The 16,628-nt window shown below is 42.9% G+C and overlaps 25 non-coding genes across 25 annotated transcripts; all 25 read right to left on the reverse strand.

Moving 5' to 3' along the window:
- Positions 1-126: 126 nt before the first annotated feature.
- On the reverse strand, positions 127-200 carry Trnai-aau (transfer RNA isoleucine (anticodon AAU)). Its single transcript has one exon. It is a non-coding gene; the product is annotated as a tRNA-Ile (tRNA).
- Positions 201-781: 581 nt separating this feature from the next.
- Trnai-aau (transfer RNA isoleucine (anticodon AAU)) lies at positions 782-855 on the reverse strand. Its single transcript has one exon. It is a non-coding gene; the product is annotated as a tRNA-Ile (tRNA).
- Positions 856-1,448: 593 nt separating this feature from the next.
- On the reverse strand, positions 1,449-1,522 carry Trnai-aau (transfer RNA isoleucine (anticodon AAU)). The gene has a single exon. It is a non-coding gene; the product is annotated as a tRNA-Ile (tRNA).
- A 593-nt stretch (positions 1,523-2,115) lies between these two features.
- Trnai-aau (transfer RNA isoleucine (anticodon AAU)) lies at positions 2,116-2,189 on the reverse strand. The gene has a single exon. It is a non-coding gene; the product is annotated as a tRNA-Ile (tRNA).
- Positions 2,190-2,782: 593 nt separating this feature from the next.
- Trnai-aau (transfer RNA isoleucine (anticodon AAU)) lies at positions 2,783-2,856 on the reverse strand. Its single transcript has one exon. It is a non-coding gene; the product is annotated as a tRNA-Ile (tRNA).
- A 581-nt stretch (positions 2,857-3,437) lies between these two features.
- Positions 3,438-3,511, reverse strand: Trnai-aau (transfer RNA isoleucine (anticodon AAU)). Its single transcript has one exon. It is a non-coding gene; the product is annotated as a tRNA-Ile (tRNA).
- Positions 3,512-4,092: 581 nt separating this feature from the next.
- Positions 4,093-4,166, reverse strand: Trnai-aau (transfer RNA isoleucine (anticodon AAU)). The gene has a single exon. It is a non-coding gene; the product is annotated as a tRNA-Ile (tRNA).
- Positions 4,167-4,759: 593 nt separating this feature from the next.
- Trnai-aau (transfer RNA isoleucine (anticodon AAU)) lies at positions 4,760-4,833 on the reverse strand. The gene has a single exon. It is a non-coding gene; the product is annotated as a tRNA-Ile (tRNA).
- A 581-nt stretch (positions 4,834-5,414) lies between these two features.
- Trnai-aau (transfer RNA isoleucine (anticodon AAU)) lies at positions 5,415-5,488 on the reverse strand. Its single transcript has one exon. It is a non-coding gene; the product is annotated as a tRNA-Ile (tRNA).
- Positions 5,489-6,069: 581 nt separating this feature from the next.
- Trnai-aau (transfer RNA isoleucine (anticodon AAU)) lies at positions 6,070-6,143 on the reverse strand. The gene has a single exon. It is a non-coding gene; the product is annotated as a tRNA-Ile (tRNA).
- A 593-nt stretch (positions 6,144-6,736) lies between these two features.
- Trnai-aau (transfer RNA isoleucine (anticodon AAU)) lies at positions 6,737-6,810 on the reverse strand. The gene has a single exon. It is a non-coding gene; the product is annotated as a tRNA-Ile (tRNA).
- A 581-nt stretch (positions 6,811-7,391) lies between these two features.
- Positions 7,392-7,465, reverse strand: Trnai-aau (transfer RNA isoleucine (anticodon AAU)). The gene has a single exon. It is a non-coding gene; the product is annotated as a tRNA-Ile (tRNA).
- A 593-nt stretch (positions 7,466-8,058) lies between these two features.
- Positions 8,059-8,132, reverse strand: Trnai-aau (transfer RNA isoleucine (anticodon AAU)). The gene has a single exon. It is a non-coding gene; the product is annotated as a tRNA-Ile (tRNA).
- A 593-nt stretch (positions 8,133-8,725) lies between these two features.
- On the reverse strand, positions 8,726-8,799 carry Trnai-aau (transfer RNA isoleucine (anticodon AAU)). The gene has a single exon. It is a non-coding gene; the product is annotated as a tRNA-Ile (tRNA).
- Positions 8,800-9,380: 581 nt separating this feature from the next.
- Trnai-aau (transfer RNA isoleucine (anticodon AAU)) lies at positions 9,381-9,454 on the reverse strand. Its single transcript has one exon. It is a non-coding gene; the product is annotated as a tRNA-Ile (tRNA).
- Positions 9,455-10,047: 593 nt separating this feature from the next.
- Trnai-aau (transfer RNA isoleucine (anticodon AAU)) lies at positions 10,048-10,121 on the reverse strand. The gene has a single exon. It is a non-coding gene; the product is annotated as a tRNA-Ile (tRNA).
- Positions 10,122-10,702: 581 nt separating this feature from the next.
- Trnai-aau (transfer RNA isoleucine (anticodon AAU)) lies at positions 10,703-10,776 on the reverse strand. Its single transcript has one exon. It is a non-coding gene; the product is annotated as a tRNA-Ile (tRNA).
- Positions 10,777-11,369: 593 nt separating this feature from the next.
- Positions 11,370-11,443, reverse strand: Trnai-aau (transfer RNA isoleucine (anticodon AAU)). Its single transcript has one exon. It is a non-coding gene; the product is annotated as a tRNA-Ile (tRNA).
- A 581-nt stretch (positions 11,444-12,024) lies between these two features.
- On the reverse strand, positions 12,025-12,098 carry Trnai-aau (transfer RNA isoleucine (anticodon AAU)). Its single transcript has one exon. It is a non-coding gene; the product is annotated as a tRNA-Ile (tRNA).
- A 593-nt stretch (positions 12,099-12,691) lies between these two features.
- Trnai-aau (transfer RNA isoleucine (anticodon AAU)) lies at positions 12,692-12,765 on the reverse strand. The gene has a single exon. It is a non-coding gene; the product is annotated as a tRNA-Ile (tRNA).
- Positions 12,766-13,358: 593 nt separating this feature from the next.
- Trnai-aau (transfer RNA isoleucine (anticodon AAU)) lies at positions 13,359-13,432 on the reverse strand. Its single transcript has one exon. It is a non-coding gene; the product is annotated as a tRNA-Ile (tRNA).
- A 581-nt stretch (positions 13,433-14,013) lies between these two features.
- Positions 14,014-14,087, reverse strand: Trnai-aau (transfer RNA isoleucine (anticodon AAU)). Its single transcript has one exon. It is a non-coding gene; the product is annotated as a tRNA-Ile (tRNA).
- Positions 14,088-14,668: 581 nt separating this feature from the next.
- Positions 14,669-14,742, reverse strand: Trnai-aau (transfer RNA isoleucine (anticodon AAU)). Its single transcript has one exon. It is a non-coding gene; the product is annotated as a tRNA-Ile (tRNA).
- A 593-nt stretch (positions 14,743-15,335) lies between these two features.
- Trnai-aau (transfer RNA isoleucine (anticodon AAU)) lies at positions 15,336-15,409 on the reverse strand. The gene has a single exon. It is a non-coding gene; the product is annotated as a tRNA-Ile (tRNA).
- Positions 15,410-16,002: 593 nt separating this feature from the next.
- On the reverse strand, positions 16,003-16,076 carry Trnai-aau (transfer RNA isoleucine (anticodon AAU)). The gene has a single exon. It is a non-coding gene; the product is annotated as a tRNA-Ile (tRNA).
- Positions 16,077-16,628: the final 552 nt, after the last annotated feature.

The following is a 16,628-nucleotide window of genomic DNA, read 5'->3' on the forward strand; positions in this document are numbered from 1 at the left end:
TGCTATATCCCGGAAAAGCCTTCATATGCGTCTCAACACCAACTCATTCAGAACAGGAAATACTGGAAAGAGACACAAACGGCCATTTGTGAGAAATAATGCATTGCAAAACATCAAAAACTTTCGTGGCCAATATGGGGCTCGAACCCATGACATCCGCGTTATTAGCACGGCGCTCTAACCAACTGAGCTAATCGGCCATCTTAACAACCATGGGAATAATAAGCAAGACATTCGCCTTCCACAAGGCCCTGACAAGCTGAGCTTGTCGGTTAAGCAACATGGTCGACACATGTATGCACGTGTACTGGGCACTTGTCTTTCTGTGCAAATGGATTGCTTACACCACACACGCACACACACATCACACATGTGTCCGCAATACATGGTCACCTCTTTTTCGGAAGATCAACTTCACAAACACCCTTGCCCTCTGACGGCTTGGATAGAAATATAAGGAACTTGGCACTTTTACGTAGTCTTCCACAAGAACATTGAACTATTCACCAATGAGAATAGAAAGGGAAAAGGATGAACCAGAAAACCTATACATATGTATATATATACACACGACTATGCGAAGGAACACACTCCTTCTCTGTGCTAGTCTATTATACTGGGTGCTCAAGTTTCAAAATGAAATGCAAATCAGATATGCTATATCCCGGAAAAGCCTTCATATGCGTCTCAACACCAACTCATTCAGAACAGGAAATACTGGAAAGAGACACAAACGGCCATTTGTGAGAAATAATGCATTGCAAAACATCAAAAACTTTCGTGGCCAATATGGGGCTCGAACCCATGACATCCGCGTTATTAGCACGGCGCTCTAACCAACTGAGCTAATCGGCCATCTTAACAACCATGGGAATAATAAGCAAGACATTCGCCTTCCACAAGGCCCTGACAAGCTGAGCTTGTCGGTTAAGCAACATGGTCGACACATGTATGCACGTGTACTGGGCACTTGTCTTTCTGTGCAAATGGATTGCTTACACCACACACGCACACACACATCACACATGTGTCCGCAATACATGGTCACCTCGTTTTCGGAAGATAAGTATCATGCAAAACTTCACAAACACCCTTGCCCTCTGACGGCTTGGATAGAAATATAAGGAACTTGGCACTTTTACGTAGTCTTCCACAAGAACATTGAACTATTCACCAATGAGAATAGAAAGGGAAAAGGATGAACCAGAAAACCTATACATATGTATATATATACACACGACTATGCGAAGGAACACACTCCTTCTCTGTGCTAGTCTATTATACTGGGTGCTCAAGTTTCAAAATGAAATGCAAATCAGATATGCTATATCCCGGAAAAGCCTTCATATGCGTCTCAACACCAACTCATTCAGAACAGGAAATACTGGAAAGAGACACAAACGGCCATTTGTGAGAAATAATGCATTGCAAAACATCAAAAACTTTCGTGGCCAATATGGGGCTCGAACCCATGACATCCGCGTTATTAGCACGGCGCTCTAACCAACTGAGCTAATCGGCCATCTTAACAACCATGGGAATAATAAGCAAGACATTCGCCTTCCACAAGGCCCTGACAAGCTGAGCTTGTCGGTTAAGCAACATGGTCGACACATGTATGCACGTGTACTGGGCACTTGTCTTTCTGTGCAAATGGATTGCTTACACCACACACGCACACACACATCACACATGTGTCCGCAATACATGGTCACCTCTTTTTCGGAAGATAATTATCATGCAAAACTTCACAAACACCCTTGCCCTCTGACGGCTTGGATAGAAATATAAGGAACTTGGCACTTTTACGTAGTCTTCCACAAGAACATTGAACTATTCACCAATGAGAATAGAAAGGGAAAAGGATGAACCAGAAAACCTATACATATGTATATATATACACACGACTATGCGAAGGAACACACTCCTTCTCTGTGCTAGTCTATTATACTGGGTGCTCAAGTTTCAAAATGAAATGCAAATCAGATATGCTATATCCCGGAAAAGCCTTCATATGCGTCTCAACACCAACTCATTCAGAACAGGAAATACTGGAAAGAGACACAAACGGCCATTTGTGAGAAATAATGCATTGCAAAACATCAAAAACTTTCGTGGCCAATATGGGGCTCGAACCCATGACATCCGCGTTATTAGCACGGCGCTCTAACCAACTGAGCTAATCGGCCATCTTAACAACCATGGGAATAATAAGCAAGACATTCGCCTTCCACAAGGCCCTGACAAGCTGAGCTTGTCGGTTAAGCAACATGGTCGACACATGTATGCACGTGTACTGGGCACTTGTCTTTCTGTGCAAATGGATTGCTTACACCACACACGCACACACACATCACACATGTGTCCGCAATACATGGTCACCTCGTTTTCGGAAGATAAGTATCATGCAAAACTTCACAAACACCCTTGCCCTCTGACGGCTTGGATAGAAATATAAGGAACTTGGCACTTTTACGTAGTCTTCCACAAGAACATTGAACTATTCACCAATGAGAATAGAAAGGGAAAAGGATGAACCAGAAAACCTATACATATGTATATATATACACACGACTATGCGAAGGAACACACTCCTTCTCTGTGCTAGTCTATTATACTGGGTGCTCAAGTTTCAAAATGAAATGCAAATCAGATATGCTATATCCCGGAAAAGCCTTCATATGCGTCTCAACACCAACTCATTCAGAACAGGAAATACTGGAAAGAGACACAAACGGCCATTTGTGAGAAATAATGCATTGCAAAACATCAAAAACTTTCGTGGCCAATATGGGGCTCGAACCCATGACATCCGCGTTATTAGCACGGCGCTCTAACCAACTGAGCTAATCGGCCATCTTAACAACCATGGGAATAATAAGCAAGACATTCGCCTTCCACAAGGCCCTGACAAGCTGAGCTTGTCGGTTAAGCAACATGGTCGACACATGTATGCACGTGTACTGGGCACTTGTCTTTCTGTGCAAATGGATTGCTTACACCACACACGCACACACACATCACACATGTGTCCGCAATACATGGTCACCTCTTTTTCGGAAGATCAACTTCACAAACACCCTTGCCCTCTGACGGCTTGGATAGAAATATAAGGAACTTGGCACTTTTACGTAGTCTTCCACAAGAACATTGAACTATTCACCAATGAGAATAGAAAGGGAAAAGGATGAACCAGAAAACCTATACATATGTATATATATACACACGACTATGCGAAGGAACACACTCCTTCTCTGTGCTAGTCTATTATACTGGGTGCTCAAGTTTCAAAATGAAATGCAAATCAGATATGCTATATCCCGGAAAAGCCTTCATATGCGTCTCAACACCAACTCATTCAGAACAGGAAATACTGGAAAGAGACACAAACGGCCATTTGTGAGAAATAATGCATTGCAAAACATCAAAAACTTTCGTGGCCAATATGGGGCTCGAACCCATGACATCCGCGTTATTAGCACGGCGCTCTAACCAACTGAGCTAATCGGCCATCTTAACAACCATGGGAATAATAAGCAAGACATTCGCCTTCCACAAGGCCCTGACAAGCTGAGCTTGTCGGTTAAGCAACATGGTCGACACATGTATGCACGTGTACTGGGCACTTGTCTTTCTGTGCAAATGGATTGCTTACACCACACACGCACACACACATCACACATGTGTCCGCAATACATGGTCACCTCTTTTTCGGAAGATCAACTTCACAAACACCCTTGCCCTCTGACGGCTTGGATAGAAATATAAGGAACTTGGCACTTTTACGTAGTCTTCCACAAGAACATTGAACTATTCACCAATGAGAATAGAAAGGGAAAAGGATGAACCAGAAAACCTATACATATGTATATATATACACACGACTATGCGAAGGAACACACTCCTTCTCTGTGCTAGTCTATTATACTGGGTGCTCAAGTTTCAAAATGAAATGCAAATCAGATATGCTATATCCCGGAAAAGCCTTCATATGCGTCTCAACACCAACTCATTCAGAACAGGAAATACTGGAAAGAGACACAAACGGCCATTTGTGAGAAATAATGCATTGCAAAACATCAAAAACTTTCGTGGCCAATATGGGGCTCGAACCCATGACATCCGCGTTATTAGCACGGCGCTCTAACCAACTGAGCTAATCGGCCATCTTAACAACCATGGGAATAATAAGCAAGACATTCGCCTTCCACAAGGCCCTGACAAGCTGAGCTTGTCGGTTAAGCAACATGGTCGACACATGTATGCACGTGTACTGGGCACTTGTCTTTCTGTGCAAATGGATTGCTTACACCACACACGCACACACACATCACACATGTGTCCGCAATACATGGTCACCTCGTTTTCGGAAGATAATTATCATGCAAAACTTCACAAACACCCTTGCCCTCTGACGGCTTGGATAGAAATATAAGGAACTTGGCACTTTTACGTAGTCTTCCACAAGAACATTGAACTATTCACCAATGAGAATAGAAAGGGAAAAGGATGAACCAGAAAACCTATACATATGTATATATATACACACGACTATGCGAAGGAACACACTCCTTCTCTGTGCTAGTCTATTATACTGGGTGCTCAAGTTTCAAAATGAAATGCAAATCAGATATGCTATATCCCGGAAAAGCCTTCATATGCGTCTCAACACCAACTCATTCAGAACAGGAAATACTGGAAAGAGACACAAACGGCCATTTGTGAAAAATAATGCATTGCAAAACATCAAAAACTTTCGTGGCCAATATGGGGCTCGAACCCATGACATCCGCGTTATTAGCACGGCGCTCTAACCAACTGAGCTAATCGGCCATCTTAACAACCATGGGAATAATAAGCAAGACATTCGCCTTCCACAAGGCCCTGACAAGCTGAGCTTGTCGGTTAAGCAACATGGTCGACACATGTATGCACGTGTACTGGGCACTTGTCTTTCTGTGCAAATGGATTGCTTACACCACACACGCACACACACATCACACATGTGTCCGCAATACATGGTCACCTCGTTTTCGGAAGATCAACTTCACAAACACCCTTGCCCTCTGACGGCTTGGATAGAAATATAAGGAACTTGGCACTTTTACGTAGTCTTCCACAAGAACATTGAACTATTCACCAATGAGAATAGAAAGGGAAAAGGATGAACCAGAAAACCTATACATATGTATATATATACACACGACTATGCGAAGGAACACACTCCTTCTCTGTGCTAGTCTATTATACTGGGTGCTCAAGTTTCAAAATGAAATGCAAATCAGATATGCTATATCCCGGAAAAGCCTTCATATGCGTCTCAACACCAACTCATTCAGAACAGGAAATACTGGAAAGAGACACAAACGGCCATTTGTGAGAAATAATGCATTGCAAAACATCAAAAACTTTCGTGGCCAATATGGGGCTCGAACCCATGACATCCGCGTTATTAGCACGGCGCTCTAACCAACTGAGCTAATCGGCCATCTTAACAACCATGGGAATAATAAGCAAGACATTCGCCTTCCACAAGGCCCTGACAAGCTGAGCTTGTCGGTTAAGCAACATGGTCGACACATGTATGCACGTGTACTGGGCACTTGTCTTTCTGTGCAAATGGATTGCTTACACCACACACGCACACACACATCACACATGTGTCCGCAATACATGGTCACCTCTTTTTCGGAAGATCAACTTCACAAACACCCTTGCCCTCTGACGGCTTGGATAGAAATATAAGGAACTTGGCACTTTTACGTAGTCTTCCACAAGAACATTGAACTATTCACCAATGAGAATAGAAAGGGAAAAGGATGAACCAGAAAACCTATACATATGTATATATATACACACGACTATGCGAAGGAACACACTCCTTCTCTGTGCTAGTCTATTATACTGGGTGCTCAAGTTTCAAAATGAAATGCAAATCAGATATGCTATATCCCGGAAAAGCCTTCATATGCGTCTCAACACCAACTCATTCAGAACAGGAAATACTGGAAAGAGACACAAACGGCCATTTGTGAGAAATAATGCATTGCAAAACATCAAAAACTTTCGTGGCCAATATGGGGCTCGAACCCATGACATCCGCGTTATTAGCACGGCGCTCTAACCAACTGAGCTAATCGGCCATCTTAACAACCATGGGAATAATAAGCAAGACATTCGCCTTCCACAAGGCCCTGACAAGCTGAGCTTGTCGGTTAAGCAACATGGTCGACACATGTATGCACGTGTACTGGGCACTTGTCTTTCTGTGCAAATGGATTGCTTACACCACACACGCACACACACATCACACATGTGTCCGCAATACATGGTCACCTCGTTTTCGGAAGATAATTATCATGCAAAACTTCACAAACACCCTTGCCCTCTGACGGCTTGGATAGAAATATAAGGAACTTGGCACTTTTACGTAGTCTTCCACAAGAACATTGAACTATTCACCAATGAGAATAGAAAGGGAAAAGGATGAACCAGAAAACCTATACATATGTATATATATACACACGACTATGCGAAGGAACACACTCCTTCTCTGTGCTAGTCTATTATACTGGGTGCTCAAGTTTCAAAATGAAATGCAAATCAGATATGCTATATCCCGGAAAAGCCTTCATATGCGTCTCAACACCAACTCATTCAGAACAGGAAATACTGGAAAGAGACACAAACGGCCATTTGTGAAAAATAATGCATTGCAAAACATCAAAATCTTTCGTGGCCAATATGGGGCTCGAACCCATGACATCCGCGTTATTAGCACGGCGCTCTAACCAACTGAGCTAATCGGCCATCTTAACAACCATGGGAATAATAAGCAAGACATTCGCCTTCCACAAGGCCCTGACAAGCTGAGCTTGTCGGTTAAGCAACATGGTCGACACATGTATGCACGTGTACTGGGCACTTGTCTTTCTGTGCAAATGGATTGCTTACACCACACACGCACACACACATCACACATGTGTCCGCAATACATGGTCACCTCGTTTTCGGAAGATCAACTTCACAAACACCCTTGCCCTCTGACGGCTTGGATAGAAATATAAGGAACTTGGCACTTTTACGTAGTCTTCCACAAGAACATTGAACTATTCACCAATGAGAATAGAAAGGGAAAAGGATGAACCAGAAAACCTATACATATGTATATATATACACACGACTATGCGAAGGAACACACTCCTTCTCTGTGCTAGTCTATTATACTGGGTGCTCAAGTTTCAAAATGAAATGCAAATCAGATATGCTATATCCCGGAAAAGCCTTCATATGCGTCTCAACACCAACTCATTCAGAACAGGAAATACTGGAAAGAGACACAAACGGCCATTTGTGAGAAATAATGCATTGCAAAACATCAAAAACTTTCGTGGCCAATATGGGGCTCGAACCCATGACATCCGCGTTATTAGCACGGCGCTCTAACCAACTGAGCTAATCGGCCATCTTAACAACCATGGGAATAATAAGCAAGACATTCGCCTTCCACAAGGCCCTGACAAGCTGAGCTTGTCGGTTAAGCAACATGGTCGACACATGTATGCACGTGTACTGGGCACTTGTCTTTCTGTGCAAATGGATTGCTTACACCACACACGCACACACACATCACACATGTGTCCGCAATACATGGTCACCTCGTTTTCGGAAGATAATTATCATGCAAAACTTCACAAACACCCTTGCCCTCTGACGGCTTGGATAGAAATATAAGGAACTTGGCACTTTTACGTAGTCTTCCACAAGAACATTGAACTATTCACCAATGAGAATAGAAAGGGAAAAGGATGAACCAGAAAACCTATACATATGTATATATATACACACGACTATGCGAAGGAACACACTCCTTCTCTGTGCTAGTCTATTATACTGGGTGCTCAAGTTTCAAAATGAAATGCAAATCAGATATGCTATATCCCGGAAAAGCCTTCATATGCGTCTCAACACCAACTCATTCAGAACAGGAAATACTGGAAAGAGACACAAACGGCCATTTGTGAGAAATAATGCATTGCAAAACATCAAAAACTTTCGTGGCCAATATGGGGCTCGAACCCATGACATCCGCGTTATTAGCACGGCGCTCTAACCAACTGAGCTAATCGGCCATCTTAACAACCATGGGAATAATAAGCAAGACATTCGCCTTCCACAAGGCCCTGACAAGCTGAGCTTGTCGGTTAAGCAACATGGTCGACACATGTATGCACGTGTACTGGGCACTTGTCTTTCTGTGCAAATGGATTGCTTACACCACACACGCACACACACATCACACATGTGTCCGCAATACATGGTCACCTCGTTTTCGGAAGATAAGTATCATGCAAAACTTCACAAACACCCTTGCCCTCTGACGGCTTGGATAGAAATATAAGGAACTTGGCACTTTTACGTAGTCTTCCACAAGAACATTGAACTATTCACCAATGAGAATAGAAAGGGAAAAGGATGAACCAGAAAACCTATACATATGTATATATATACACACGACTATGCGAAGGAACACACTCCTTCTCTGTGCTAGTCTATTATACTGGGTGCTCAAGTTTCAAAATGAAATGCAAATCAGATATGCTATATCCCGGAAAAGCCTTCATATGCGTCTCAACACCAACTCATTCAGAACAGGAAATACTGGAAAGAGACACAAACGGCCATTTGTGAGAAATAATGCATTGCAAAACATCAAAAACTTTCGTGGCCAATATGGGGCTCGAACCCATGACATCCGCGTTATTAGCACGGCGCTCTAACCAACTGAGCTAATCGGCCATCTTAACAACCATGGGAATAATAAGCAAGACATTCGCCTTCCACAAGGCCCTGACAAGCTGAGCTTGTCGGTTAAGCAACATGGTCGACACATGTATGCACGTGTACTGGGCACTTGTCTTTCTGTGCAAATGGATTGCTTACACCACACACGCACACACACATCACACATGTGTCCGCAATACATGGTCACCTCGTTTTCGGAAGATCAACTTCACAAACACCCTTGCCCTCTGACGGCTTGGATAGAAATATAAGGAACTTGGCACTTTTACGTAGTCTTCCACAAGAACATTGAACTATTCACCAATGAGAATAGAAAGGGAAAAGGATGAACCAGAAAACCTATACATATGTATATATATACACACGACTATGCGAAGGAACACACTCCTTCTCTGTGCTAGTCTATTATACTGGGTGCTCAAGTTTCAAAATGAAATGCAAATCAGATATGCTATATCCCGGAAAAGCCTTCATATGCGTCTCAACACCAACTCATTCAGAACAGGAAATACTGGAAAGAGACACAAACGGCCATTTGTGAGAAATAATGCATTGCAAAACATCAAAAACTTTCGTGGCCAATATGGGGCTCGAACCCATGACATCCGCGTTATTAGCACGGCGCTCTAACCAACTGAGCTAATCGGCCATCTTAACAACCATGGGAATAATAAGCAAGACATTCGCCTTCCACAAGGCCCTGACAAGCTGAGCTTGTCGGTTAAGCAACATGGTCGACACATGTATGCACGTGTACTGGGCACTTGTCTTTCTGTGCAAATGGATTGCTTACACCACACACGCACACACACATCACACATGTGTCCGCAATACATGGTCACCTCGTTTTCGGAAGATAATTATCATGCAAAACTTCACAAACACCCTTGCCCTCTGACGGCTTGGATAGAAATATAAGGAACTTGGCACTTTTACGTAGTCTTCCACAAGAACATTGAACTATTCACCAATGAGAATAGAAAGGGAAAAGGATGAACCAGAAAACCTATACATATGTATATATATACACACGACTATGCGAAGGAACACACTCCTTCTCTGTGCTAGTCTATTATACTGGGTGCTCAAGTTTCAAAATGAAATGCAAATCAGATATGCTATATCCCGGAAAAGCCTTCATATGCGTCTCAACACCAACTCATTCAGAACAGGAAATACTGGAAAGAGACACAAACGGCCATTTGTGAGAAATAATGCATTGCAAAACATCAAAAACTTTCGTGGCCAATATGGGGCTCGAACCCATGACATCCGCGTTATTAGCACGGCGCTCTAACCAACTGAGCTAATCGGCCATCTTAACAACCATGGGAATAATAAGCAAGACATTCGCCTTCCACAAGGCCCTGACAAGCTGAGCTTGTCGGTTAAGCAACATGGTCGACACATGTATGCACGTGTACTGGGCACTTGTCTTTCTGTGCAAATGGATTGCTTACACCACACACGCACACACACATCACACATGTGTCCGCAATACATGGTCACCTCGTTTTCGGAAGATCAACTTCACAAACACCCTTGCCCTCTGACGGCTTGGATAGAAATATAAGGAACTTGGCACTTTTACGTAGTCTTCCACAAGAACATTGAACTATTCACCAATGAGAATAGAAAGGGAAAAGGATGAACCAGAAAACCTATACATATGTATATATATACACACGACTATGCGAAGGAACACACTCCTTCTCTGTGCTAGTCTATTATACTGGGTGCTCAAGTTTCAAAATGAAATGCAAATCAGATATGCTATATCCCGGAAAAGCCTTCATATGCGTCTCAACACCAACTCATTCAGAACAGGAAATACTGGAAAGAGACACAAACGGCCATTTGTGAGAAATAATGCATTGCAAAACATCAAAAACTTTCGTGGCCAATATGGGGCTCGAACCCATGACATCCGCGTTATTAGCACGGCGCTCTAACCAACTGAGCTAATCGGCCATCTTAACAACCATGGGAATAATAAGCAAGACATTCGCCTTCCACAAGGCCCTGACAAGCTGAGCTTGTCGGTTAAGCAACATGGTCGACACATGTATGCACGTGTACTGGGCACTTGTCTTTCTGTGCAAATGGATTGCTTACACCACACACGCACACACACATCACACATGTGTCCGCAATACATGGTCACCTCGTTTTCGGAAGATAATTATCATGCAAAACTTCACAAACACCCTTGCCCTCTGACGGCTTGGATAGAAATATAAGGAACTTGGCACTTTTACGTAGTCTTCCACAAGAACATTGAACTATTCACCAATGAGAATAGAAAGGGAAAAGGATGAACCAGAAAACCTATACATATGTATATATATACACACGACTATGCGAAGGAACACACTCCTTCTCTGTGCTAGTCTATTATACTGGGTGCTCAAGTTTCAAAATGAAATGCAAATCAGATATGCTATATCCCGGAAAAGCCTTCATATGCGTCTCAACACCAACTCATTCAGAACAGGAAATACTGGAAAGAGACACAAACGGCCATTTGTGAGAAATAATGCATTGCAAAACATCAAAAACTTTCGTGGCCAATATGGGGCTCGAACCCATGACATCCGCGTTATTAGCACGGCGCTCTAACCAACTGAGCTAATCGGCCATCTTAACAACCATGGGAATAATAAGCAAGACATTCGCCTTCCACAAGGCCCTGACAAGCTGAGCTTGTCGGTTAAGCAACATGGTCGACACATGTATGCACGTGTACTGGGCACTTGTCTTTCTGTGCAAATGGATTGCTTACACCACACACGCACACACACATCACACATGTGTCCGCAATACATGGTCACCTCGTTTTCGGAAGATCAACTTCACAAACACCCTTGCCCTCTGACGGCTTGGATAGAAATATAAGGAACTTGGCACTTTTACGTAGTCTTCCACAAGAACATTGAACTATTCACCAATGAGAATAGAAAGGGAAAAGGATGAACCAGAAAACCTATACATATGTATATATATACACACGACTATGCGAAGGAACACACTCCTTCTCTGTGCTAGTCTATTATACTGGGTGCTCAAGTTTCAAAATGAAATGCAAATCAGATATGCTATATCCCGGAAAAGCCTTCATATGCGTCTCAACACCAACTCATTCAGAACAGGAAATACTGGAAAGAGACACAAACGGCCATTTGTGAGAAATAATGCATTGCAAAACATCAAAAACTTTCGTGGCCAATATGGGGCTCGAACCCATGACATCCGCGTTATTAGCACGGCGCTCTAACCAACTGAGCTAATCGGCCATCTTAACAACCATGGGAATAATAAGCAAGACATTCGCCTTCCACAAGGCCCTGACAAGCTGAGCTTGTCGGTTAAGCAACATGGTCGACACATGTATGCACGTGTACTGGGCACTTGTCTTTCTGTGCAAATGGATTGCTTACACCACACACGCACACACACATCACACATGTGTCCGCAATACATGGTCACCTCGTTTTCGGAAGATAATTATCATGCAAAACTTCACAAACACCCTTGCCCTCTGACGGCTTGGATAGAAATATAAGGAACTTGGCACTTTTACGTAGTCTTCCACAAGAACATTGAACTATTCACCAATGAGAATAGAAAGGGAAAAGGATGAACCAGAAAACCTATACATATGTATATATATACACACGACTATGCGAAGGAACACACTCCTTCTCTGTGCTAGTCTATTATACTGGGTGCTCAAGTTTCAAAATGAAATGCAAATCAGATATGCTATATCCCGGAAAAGCCTTCATATGCGTCTCAACACCAACTCATTCAGAACAGGAAATACTGGAAAGAGACACAAACGGCCATTTGTGAGAAATAATGCATTGCAAAACATCAAAAACTTTCGTGGCCAATATGGGGCTCGAACCCATGACATCCGCGTTATTAGCACGGCGCTCTAACCAACTGAGCTAATCGGCCATCTTAACAACCATGGGAATAATAAGCAAGACATTCGCCTTCCACAAGGCCCTGACAAGCTGAGCTTGTCGGTTAAGCAACATGGTCGACACATGTATGCACGTGTACTGGGCACTTGTCTTTCTGTGCAAATGGATTGCTTACACCACACACGCACACACACATCACACATGTGTCCGCAATACATGGTCACCTCGTTTTCGGAAGATAAGTATCATGCAAAACTTCACAAACACCCTTGCCCTCTGACGGCTTGGATAGAAATATAAGGAACTTGGCACTTTTACGTAGTCTTCCACAAGAACATTGAACTATTCACCAATGAGAATAGAAAGGGAAAAGGATGAACCAGAAAACCTATACATATGTATATATATACACACGACTATGCGAAGGAACACACTCCTTCTCTGTGCTAGTCTATTATACTGGGTGCTCAAGTTTCAAAATGAAATGCAAATCAGATATGCTATATCCCGGAAAAGCCTTCATATGCGTCTCAACACCAACTCATTCAGAACAGGAAATACTGGAAAGAGACACAAACGGCCATTTGTGAGAAATAATGCATTGCAAAACATCAAAATCTTTCGTGGCCAATATGGGGCTCGAACCCATGACATCCGCGTTATTAGCACAGCGCTCTAACCAACTGAGCTAATCGGCCATCTTAACAACCATGGGAATAATAAGCAAGACATTCGCCTTCCACAAGGCCCTGACAAGCTGAGCTTGTCGGTTAAGCAACATGGTCGACACATGTATGCACGTGTACTGGGCACTTGTCTTTCTGTGCAAATGGATTGCTTACACCACACACGCACACACACATCACACATGTGTCCGCAATACATGGTCACCTCGTTTTCGGAAGATCAACTTCACAAACACCCTTGCCCTCTGACGGCTTGGATAGAAATATAAGGAACTTGGCACTTTTACGTAGTCTTCCACAAGAACATTGAACTATTCACCAATGAGAATAGAAAGGGAAAAGGATGAACCAGAAAACCTATACATATGTATATATATACACACGACTATGCGAAGGAACACACTCCTTCTCTGTGCTAGTCTATTATACTGGGTGCTCAAGTTTCAAAATGAAATGCAAATCAGATATGCTATATCCCGGAAAAGCCTTCATATGCGTCTCAACACCAACTCATTCAGAACAGGAAATACTGGAAAGAGACACAAACGGCCATTTGTGAGAAATAATGCATTGCAAAACATCAAAAACTTTCGTGGCCAATATGGGGCTCGAACCCATGACATCCGCGTTATTAGCACGGCGCTCTAACCAACTGAGCTAATCGGCCATCTTAACAACCATGGGAATAATAAGCAAGACATTCGCCTTCCACAAGGCCCTGACAAGCTGAGCTTGTCGGTTAAGCAACATGGTCGACACATGTATGCACGTGTACTGGGCACTTGTCTTTCTGTGCAAATGGATTGCTTACACCACACACGCACACACACATCACACATGTGTCCGCAATACATGGTCACCTCGTTTTCGGAAGATCAACTTCACAAACACCCTTGCCCTCTGACGGCTTGGATAGAAATATAAGGAACTTGGCACTTTTACGTAGTCTTCCACAAGAACATTGAACTATTCACCAATGAGAATAGAAAGGGAAAAGGATGAACCAGAAAACCTATACATATGTATATATATACACACGACTATGCGAAGGAACACACTCCTTCTCTGTGCTAGTCTATTATACTGGGTGCTCAAGTTTCAAAATGAAATGCAAATCAGATATGCTATATCCCAGAAAAGCCTTCATATGCGTCTCAACACCAACTCATTCAGAACAGGAAATACTGGAAAGAGACACAAACGGCCATTTGTGAGAAATAATGCATTGCAAAACATCAAAAACTTTCGTGGCCAATATGGGGCTCGAACCCATGACATCCGCGTTATTAGCACGGCGCTCTAACCAACTGAGCTAATCGGCCATCTTAACAACCATGGGAATAATAAGCAAGACATTCGCCTTCCACAAGGCCCTGACAAGCTGAGCTTGTCGGTTAAGCAACATGGTCGACACATGTATGCACGTGTACTGGGCACTTGTCTTTCTGTGCAAATGGATTGCTTACACCACACACGCACACACACATCACACATGTGTCCGCAATACATGGTCACCTCGTTTTCGGAAGATAAGTATCATGCAAAACTTCACAAACACCCTTGCCCTCTGACGGCTTGGATAGAAATATAAGGAACTTGGCACTTTTACGTAGTCTTCCACAAGAACATTGAACTATTCACCAATGAGAATAGAAAGGGAAAAGGATGAACCAGAAAACCTATACATATGTATATATATACACACGACTATGCGAAGGAACACACTCCTTCTCTGTGCTAGTCTATTATACTGGGTGCTCAAGTTTCAAAATGAAATGCAAATCAGATATGCTATATCCCGGAAAAGCCTTCATATGCGTCTCAACACCAACTCATTCAGAACAGGAAATACTGGAAAGAGACACAAACGGCCATTTGTGAGAAATAATGCATTGCAAAACATCAAAAACTTTCGTGGCCAATATGGGGCTCGAACCCATGACATCCGCGTTATTAGCACGGCGCTCTAACCAACTGAGCTAATCGGCCATCTTAACAACCATGGGAATAATAAGCAAGACATTCGCCTTCCACAAGGCCCTGACAAGCTGAGCTTGTCGGTTAAGCAACATGGTCGACACATGTATGCACGTGTACTGGGCACTTGTCTTTCTGTGCAAATGGATTGCTTACACCACACACGCACACACACATCACACATGTGTCCGCAATACATGGTCACCTCGTTTTCGGAAGATAAGTATCATGCAAAACTTCACAAACACCCTTGCCCTCTGACGGCTTGGATAGAAATATAAGGAACTTGGCACTTTTACGTAGTCTTCCACAAGAACATTGAACTATTCACCAATGAGAATAGAAAGGGAAAAGGATGAACCAGAAAACCTATACATATGTATATATATACACACGACTATGCGAAGGAACACACTCCTTCTCTGTGCTAGTCTATTATACTGGGTGCTCAAGTTTCAAAATGAAATGCAAATCAGATATGCTATATCCCGGAAAAGCCTTCATATGCGTCTCAACACCAACTCATTCAGAACAGGAAATACTGGAAAGAGACACAAACGGCCATTTGTGAGAAATAATGCATTGCAAAACATCAAAAACTTTCGTGGCCAATATGGGGCTCGAACCCATGACATCCGCGTTATTAGCACGGCGCTCTAACCAACTGAGCTAATCGGCCATCTTAACAACCATGGGAATAATAAGCAAGACATTCGCCTTCCACAAGGCCCTGACAAGCTGAGCTTGTCGGTTAAGCAACATGGTCGACACATGTATGCACGTGTACTGGGCACTTGTCTTTCTGTGCAAATGGATTGCTTACACCACACACGCACACACACATCACACATGTGTCCGCAATACATGGTCACCTCGTTTTCGGAAGATCAACTTCACAAACACCCTTGCCCTCTGACGGCTTGGATAGAAATATAAGGAACTTGGCACTTTTACGTAGTCTTCCACAAGAACATTGAACTATTCACCAATGAGAATAGAAAGGGAAAAGGATGAACCAGAAAACCTATACATATGTATATATATACACACGACTATGCGAAGGAACACACTCCTTCTCTGTGCTAGTCTATTATACTGGGTGCTCAAGTTTCAAAATGAAATGCAAATCAGATATGCTATATCCCGGAAAAGCCTTCATATGCGTCTCAACACCAACTCATTCAGAACAGGAAATACTGGAAAGAGACACAAACGGCCATTTGTGAGAAAT

This window comes from Haliotis asinina, chromosome 1 (assembly GCF_037392515.1).
Source record: "Haliotis asinina isolate JCU_RB_2024 chromosome 1, JCU_Hal_asi_v2, whole genome shotgun sequence".
In the NCBI taxonomy this organism is placed as follows: domain Eukaryota; kingdom Metazoa; phylum Mollusca; class Gastropoda; order Lepetellida; family Haliotidae; genus Haliotis; species Haliotis asinina.